Source organism: Triticum aestivum, chromosome 3B, assembly GCF_018294505.1.
Source record: "Triticum aestivum cultivar Chinese Spring chromosome 3B, IWGSC CS RefSeq v2.1, whole genome shotgun sequence".
Lineage (NCBI taxonomy): Eukaryota > Viridiplantae > Streptophyta > Magnoliopsida > Poales > Poaceae > Triticum > Triticum aestivum.
This window is the reverse complement of record NC_057801.1, coordinates 274,519,181-274,526,316: the sequence shown is the minus strand read 5'-3', so window position 1 is coordinate 274,526,316 and position 7,136 is coordinate 274,519,181.

The window sequence follows — 7,136 nt, the reverse complement described above, 5'->3', positions numbered from 1 at the left end:
ACCGGAGGCGGAGGCGACGCGGGCCCCGGCAAAGCGGGCGGCGGCGGGGACGGGATGGGCCCCACGGGCCCGATTCGGGCCGCGCGGGCTGCGAGCAGGGGGGCGGCGGCGACGGCCACGTGGCAAGGTGCGTTTGGACGAGGCGGCGGCGCTGGACGTGTCCGGCGCGCGGAGGAAAAGGTGGCTAGGGTTTCAGGGGGGATTTTCATCCGCGAATTTCGGGGGGAGGCACATATTTATAGTTTCTGGGAGCTAGGAGAGTCCAAATGGAGCATGGTTTTCGCCCACACGATCGTGATCGAACGACCGAGAGCATGGAGGGGGTTAGATGGGTTTTGGGCCACTTTGGAAGGGGTGTTGGGCTGCAAGACGAAAGGGGCTTTTACGGTTACCCAGTTAATCGTTGGAGTATCAAACGGACTCCAAATGGCACGAAACTTGACAGGCGGTCTACCGGTGCTATACCAAGGCTGCTTGGCAAGACTAGGTCCATTCCGAGAACGTTTAACACCCGCTCACAACGAGAGACAAAAAGAAGGACGCCGGATGACATAGGAGTGCCGAATTGCGAAATGGACAACGGGGGAAATGCTCGGATGCATGAGACGAACACGTATGCAATGCAATGCACAAGATGACATGATAAAATGCAACATGCAAGCAAATGACATGGAAACTATGGCGAATAACTGACAGACACCTGGCGCATCGAATCCGGGGCGTTACAACACTCCTCCACTAACAAGAGATCTCGTCCCGAGATCTTAGGATCGAGACGGAAGGGAAAAAGGAAGAGGTGAAACAAGAACTCAAGGAATAAGCAAGGAATCGAGAGCACTCCAGAAGAAGAGAGGAACGACGAGAATGACAAGAATCAAATGCTCATGGAAACACGATAGACTGTGAAAGCAATCCGGTTAGAACGAGATAAGAAAGGAATAAGACTGAAAGGATTTAGGCAGCACTCCGGCTGAAACATGGGGGAATAGAACACAAGCTTGATAGGATGGAAAGATACTTGACGAGATGAACATGCAATGCCTCTGGGAGAATTGAAAGAATGAGCACCTCGGGAAGCAAGAAGAAGAAGAAGATACTTGAGCTCTTCCAACAAAATCTTGATGAACTCTTGAACAATGAATTAAATCATGAAGAACCACCGTGAAGAACTCCGGTGACAAAAGGATGATGAGATAGAATGAAGGATGAAAGAATAAGATGAGCCTTGCGGTGATTTAGATGGAGGTTCCGACAAGATGGCTGAGGAAATTTGACTCCGGAAAGAAAAGATGAGAACACTTAGAACTATAATGTATTCATCAAGAACAAGCTCCGAAGGAAGGGATTAATCACTTTGAGGAAATAAAAATAAGATTTATTGTATGCTTATCCTTCATCAATTAAATTGATGACAAGCAATGGATTTTGCATACTACTTATTCTTCTTGGAAAAAAAAGATTAAGGGGAATATGGCGCAAAACTTGAGAAAGTCTTCATGAACCACCGGTAGGATTGAAAAAAAAACGAATGAATTAAAATGATAATCAAGGAAAAAGAATCTGAAAGAACCACCGTTAGAATTCGGAAATGACTGACGAAAGAGAATGAAACACCGGGAAGGATTAGAAGAACCAATATGCTCGAGGGGATTTAGATGCAAAAGGACAAAGAGATCATGAGCTGATTAAAGAACACTTGAAGGAAGCACCGGAATAATTGGATAATGGTAGGTGAAATCTGAGGATGAAGAATTCTTCTGGAACGATGGTCTCCGGTGAAAAGAAACATAAATCAACTCCTGACAAACTCCGGATGGTTGAGAAAAGGAATATCTGACAAATGGAATAATTTGAGAGGATAATATGAAGCTAGAACCACGAAACCTCGAGAGAACGAACAAGATTTAGAGGAAAAAATCTTCTTCGGTCTTCAAAAGTTAAGAATGACGACGAGAAACAACACCAAAATTACTGAGATACTCCGGGAGAATGAAAAACGAAGAGGTTGAGGTAACAATGAAAATGATTTGAAATTGATCTTGGAAAAGATCTGACTGATGAAAATCATACTTACGTCAAACTTCAAAAAGGATTTGAGAATAGCTCCGGGAAATTAGAAGAGTCAGGTAAGATCCTGGGAAAAGACCTATGGGTTAGGGCCCACTAAAGAGAAAACACCGTTGAAAAGGGATTGTTGAAGAGATAGATGATGCACCGGAACAATTGAAATATTTGAATGAGGTGACAACCTCGAATTAATTGGAACACAGACGAATCTCTTGAGATGTCTTCCGAACTCTGGAATGATTGAATGGCAAGATGCAAACAAGCAAGGAGAATACTTTAACCAAGGAAAATAATGTGATCACCCGAAAAACTTGAATTGAGTGCACCGGAAAAAGAAAGGGATGAAGAATGATGAACGAGACGAGAATTCACCGGTTGGAATAATAGACGGAAGGCTGAAGAGGTTCCACACGAATGAAATTGATGCTTGAAAGAGACTCAGGCTCCGGGAAGAAAAGGGTGGAAGGGCGGGAAAACAAAGGCAACTGGAAGGGAGAACCGACGAATATCTTGAAGAGAACACCGGTTGAAATCATTGAGAAAAAAGGCTTCGCACGAGTAGGATGGATACTCGATTAGGGGCTCTGGCTCTGAGAAGAAGAAGGGTGGGCGGGTGGGAAAAGAAAACAACTGAGGACAAAGAAACAACTTCGTTGAGAGCGGACTGTGGATCGAACTTGGCAAAGACGAAGAGGCTCGAGTCAACTTGACGAGAAATGCACCGGATAAAAGAGATGAGAACCAACGATCGGAGAACCCACTGCGTGAACCTAAAGAAAACTTTGAAGGGGAAGAGGAGTAATTCAAAACACCTACGTCAAGATTCCTCACCAGAGCGACGAAGGGGCTGAGGAGTAAAAAGAATTCCTACTCTCCGATATAACTAGACTCCGAAAACAGTTTTCTTCTAGACTCAACAACGGCCAAACTACACGATCAAACAAGGAGGGCTCCTATGGTCGGTCGAGGCTATGATACCAACTTGTCACACCCAATATGCGATACTATCCTAAAGAGACTCAAAGGTCCCACCAAGGATAGAACCGCATATTGAAATGCTTTTGCAAGGTGGATATCATTACATCAACATTACATAATAGATGGGGATACATACATAAGGCATACAATGCCACAAGAATACAACATCATCTTACATAAGAGCACCATCCGATTACGGATGAAACACAAACAGAAACTCAAACAACATCCACCCTGCTAGCCCAGGCTGCCGACCTGGAACCTATCCCCTGATCGAAGAAGAAGCAGAAGAAGAACTCCAAGACAAGCAAACATCGCTCTCGCGTCATGATCATCGCATAACCTGTACCTACAACTGTTGTTGTAGTAATCTGTGAGCCACGAGGACTCAGCAATCCCATTACCATGGGTATCAAGACTAGCAAGCTTAATGGGAAAGGAAGGGGTAAAGTGGTGAGGTTGCAGCAGCGACTAAGCATATCTGGTGGCTAACATACACAAATAAGAGCGAGAAGAGAGCAAGCGGAACGGTCGTGAAGCTAGCAATGATCAAGAAGTGATCCTGAACTCCTACTTACGCCAAACATAACCCAAAACCATGTTCACTTCCCAGACTCTGCCGAAAAGAGACCATCACGGCTACACACACGGTTGATGCATTTTAATTTGGATCTGGTGTCAAGTTATCTACAACCGGACATTAACAAATTCCCATCTGCCGCATAACCGCGGGCATGGCTTTCGAAAGATTATACCCTGCAGGGGTGTCCCAACTTAGCCCATGATAAGCTCTCGCGATCAACAAAGGATATACCTTCTCCCAGGAAGACCCGATCAGACTCGGAATCCCGGTTTACAAGACATTTCAACAATGGTAAAACAAGACCAGCAAGACCGCCCGCTGTACCGACAAATCCCGATAGGAGCTGCACATATCTTGTTCTCAGGGCACACCGGATGAGCAAGACGACGGGTTGGCATAGACCCTGGTTGCCCAGGGGGTGCCAGACATCGCTCGGTTTGGACCAACACTTAGACAAGCATTGGCCCGGGGGGCTAAAATAAAGATGACCCTCGGGTTAATTACTCCCAAGGGAAATGTAGGTGATGGTGAGGCAAATGGTAAAACCATGGTTGGGCCTTGCTGGAGGAGTTTTATTCAAAGCGAACTGCCAAGGGGGTCCCATAAATCACCCAACCGCGTAAGGAACGCAAAAATCCGGGAACATAACACCGGTATGACGGAAACTAAGGCGGCAAGAGTGGAACAAAACACCAGGCATAAGGCCGAGCCTTCAACCCTTTACCAAGTATATAGATGCATTAATTAAATAAGAGATATTGTGATATCCCAACATAATCCTGTCCACCATGGAGCAATCTTCAAGTTCACCTGCAACTAACAACGCTATAAGAGGGGCTGAGCAAAGCGGTAACATAGCCAAGCAATGTTTTGCGAGGAAGGGTGAAAAAGGTTAGAGGCTGACATGGCAATTTGGGAGGCTTGATAAACAGGTGATAGGTAGCGCAGCATAGCGTTAGAATGAAGCAACTAGCATAGCAATGATAGTAGTGAGATCCAGGGTAGCGGTCATCTTGCCTGAAATCCCGCTAGGAAGAAGAACGAGTCCATGAAGAAGATGAAGCCACGAAGATGAACCAAGCGTAGACGAACGAATCCTCACGATCGCAACGAAACGGGAACTATCGAGAAGAAGCACACAACATAGTAAACACACCACACATGAACAAGACATGATGCTCAACCAAGTATGATGCAAGACAAGACTACATGAAGCTACTCATGGCAAGTGATGATGCAAACAAGAGCAACATATCAAGGCAAGTTTAAATGAGGCCGGAAACAACATATAACAATTCCGGTAAGTCCTCATATGCAAATTTCAAAATTGGTCCAGATCTGAATAAACCTTATATTCAAGTTGTTAAACAACAAGTTAAGATGCAACAAGATTATCTACATGAGATTCTAGTTAAGTTACATATAAAGTTCCTTTAATTCGGAGCTACGGCCTAGAAGATATGAGCAAAACAAGTCAAACATCGCATTGATGCAAAATGCACCCAAACATCAAGCAAACATCTCAAAACAAGGATTCAACATGATAATATGAAACTACATGCAATTCTAAGCAAGTTTCATATAGAGCACTCTCAAAACGGAGCAACGGTTCAACACACACACATGAAACAAGTTATAGCAACAATCTGTCCAAAACAGCAACTAGGCATATTGCAAGCATCAAAACAACATGCTACAGTACCACAATATGAAAACAAAAGGCATGGACATGATGTACAGGTAAAGCATAACAAAACGTGAACACTGAGCTATCTCTAGAAATCACTAGAACATGCTCAAAAAGGCATGGCAAGATTGCAAATAATAACAGTTTCAGACTTTGCAGAAATAACATCAGGTTGCAATGTTTAGAGCTATTAAACAACATGTTACAGGAACTTAACATGGCAAACAAAGGCATGGCATGATACTACTAAATGCATAGAACAAAAGTCCTTTACTGACCATGAGCCAAAAAGGATCAGAAGATATGATGGCACCCATGTAAACATGGCAAGTTATATGACAAATTCATACATGGCAGGAACAACGATAAGTAGGCATGTTGGTGAGCTTGTACCACTCACCACAGAGCAATACATGGCATGATAAAGAAACCAACAGCAAGAATACATGTTTACGAAGCTAAGCATGGCAAGAACAAGTTCATAGGGTGCATGGATCACTAGCAAAACACATGGCAACAACTGAACTTAATGTTAACAGGCTGACAACAACATTATTTAGCAATTTGAGAGCAAGATTACAACAAGCTACAACAGGCTATAAATGCAACCAGGGGCATGGATGGATAGATCATGACATGTATAACAAAACATCCTTAGTGAACATCTCCAGATTATGCATAGAATGACTTGTAGCAGCAGGTTTACATAGCATCACAAAATAACAGATTCAGCCTAGCAAAACAGTAACAACAAGTACAATACTTAACAAGCTTGATTCACTCACCACAAATCATTACATGACAAGACAAGCATAGCATCAGCAAGAAGACATGTTTATGAAACTAACCAAGGCAAGAACAAGTTCATAGCATGCAAGGATCAACTACAACAACCTTGGCAAAATTGAATAACATGTAAACAATCTGCCAGGAAACATTTTATAGCAAAAGTAGAGCAAGAAAATGACATGCTAGACTACTCCATAATTGCAAACATGGGCATTAATGGATATATAATAACCATATGTTCAAAACATCCTTACTGAAATATCTCAAAATATGCTTGGAACTCTCTGTAGCATCAAGTTTACATGGCATAAAAATAACAGCAGAACAGGGACTAAAATCAACAACATCACGAAGCCTAGTTTGCATGCTTGTTTTAGTCACCACATTGTCACAAAAATACGTGGCATACACCCCTATAAATATGGCATGATGTAGCACAAAACACATGTAGGACTCATGCTCATAGGATGCACACATCAAACATGGAAAAAATGACAAATGAGCATGTTCTGTCAACAGACAGCAGATAACATCATATAGCACTCCTGCAACGATGATTCAGGCATCAAGATGAACTCAAATGAACATGGTGCAATGGAGAGAAATGTAGAGCATCTCTCAACAAACATTTTGATATATTATGCACGCAAAATGGAGCAGTATGCAACAAGTTACGATGCGTTGGACAGGGCATAAAAATGCCGCAGAAACAGGGACTTAGCAGAATTATACCACTCCAAAAAGTCAACGGGACGAGGACGAGCGGGACGGAGGGATTGCGGGACGGAGGCGCGGCCGTTTGGTTGGATGGACCGATGGATCTGGTCCCGGTTGACCAGATCCGGACGAGGACGGCGGCGGTGAGCTCAGGCGAGCGGCGCGGCGACCGGAGTGGCGGGACCGATGGCGGACGACGGGCGACGACGACGGGGGAGGCCGGTGGCGGGGCGCGGCAAGGCGCAGGAGGAGAGGGACGGCGAGGCACGGCCGGCGAGGCGGCACGGCGCCGGTGGGAGGCGGCGGCGCCATGGG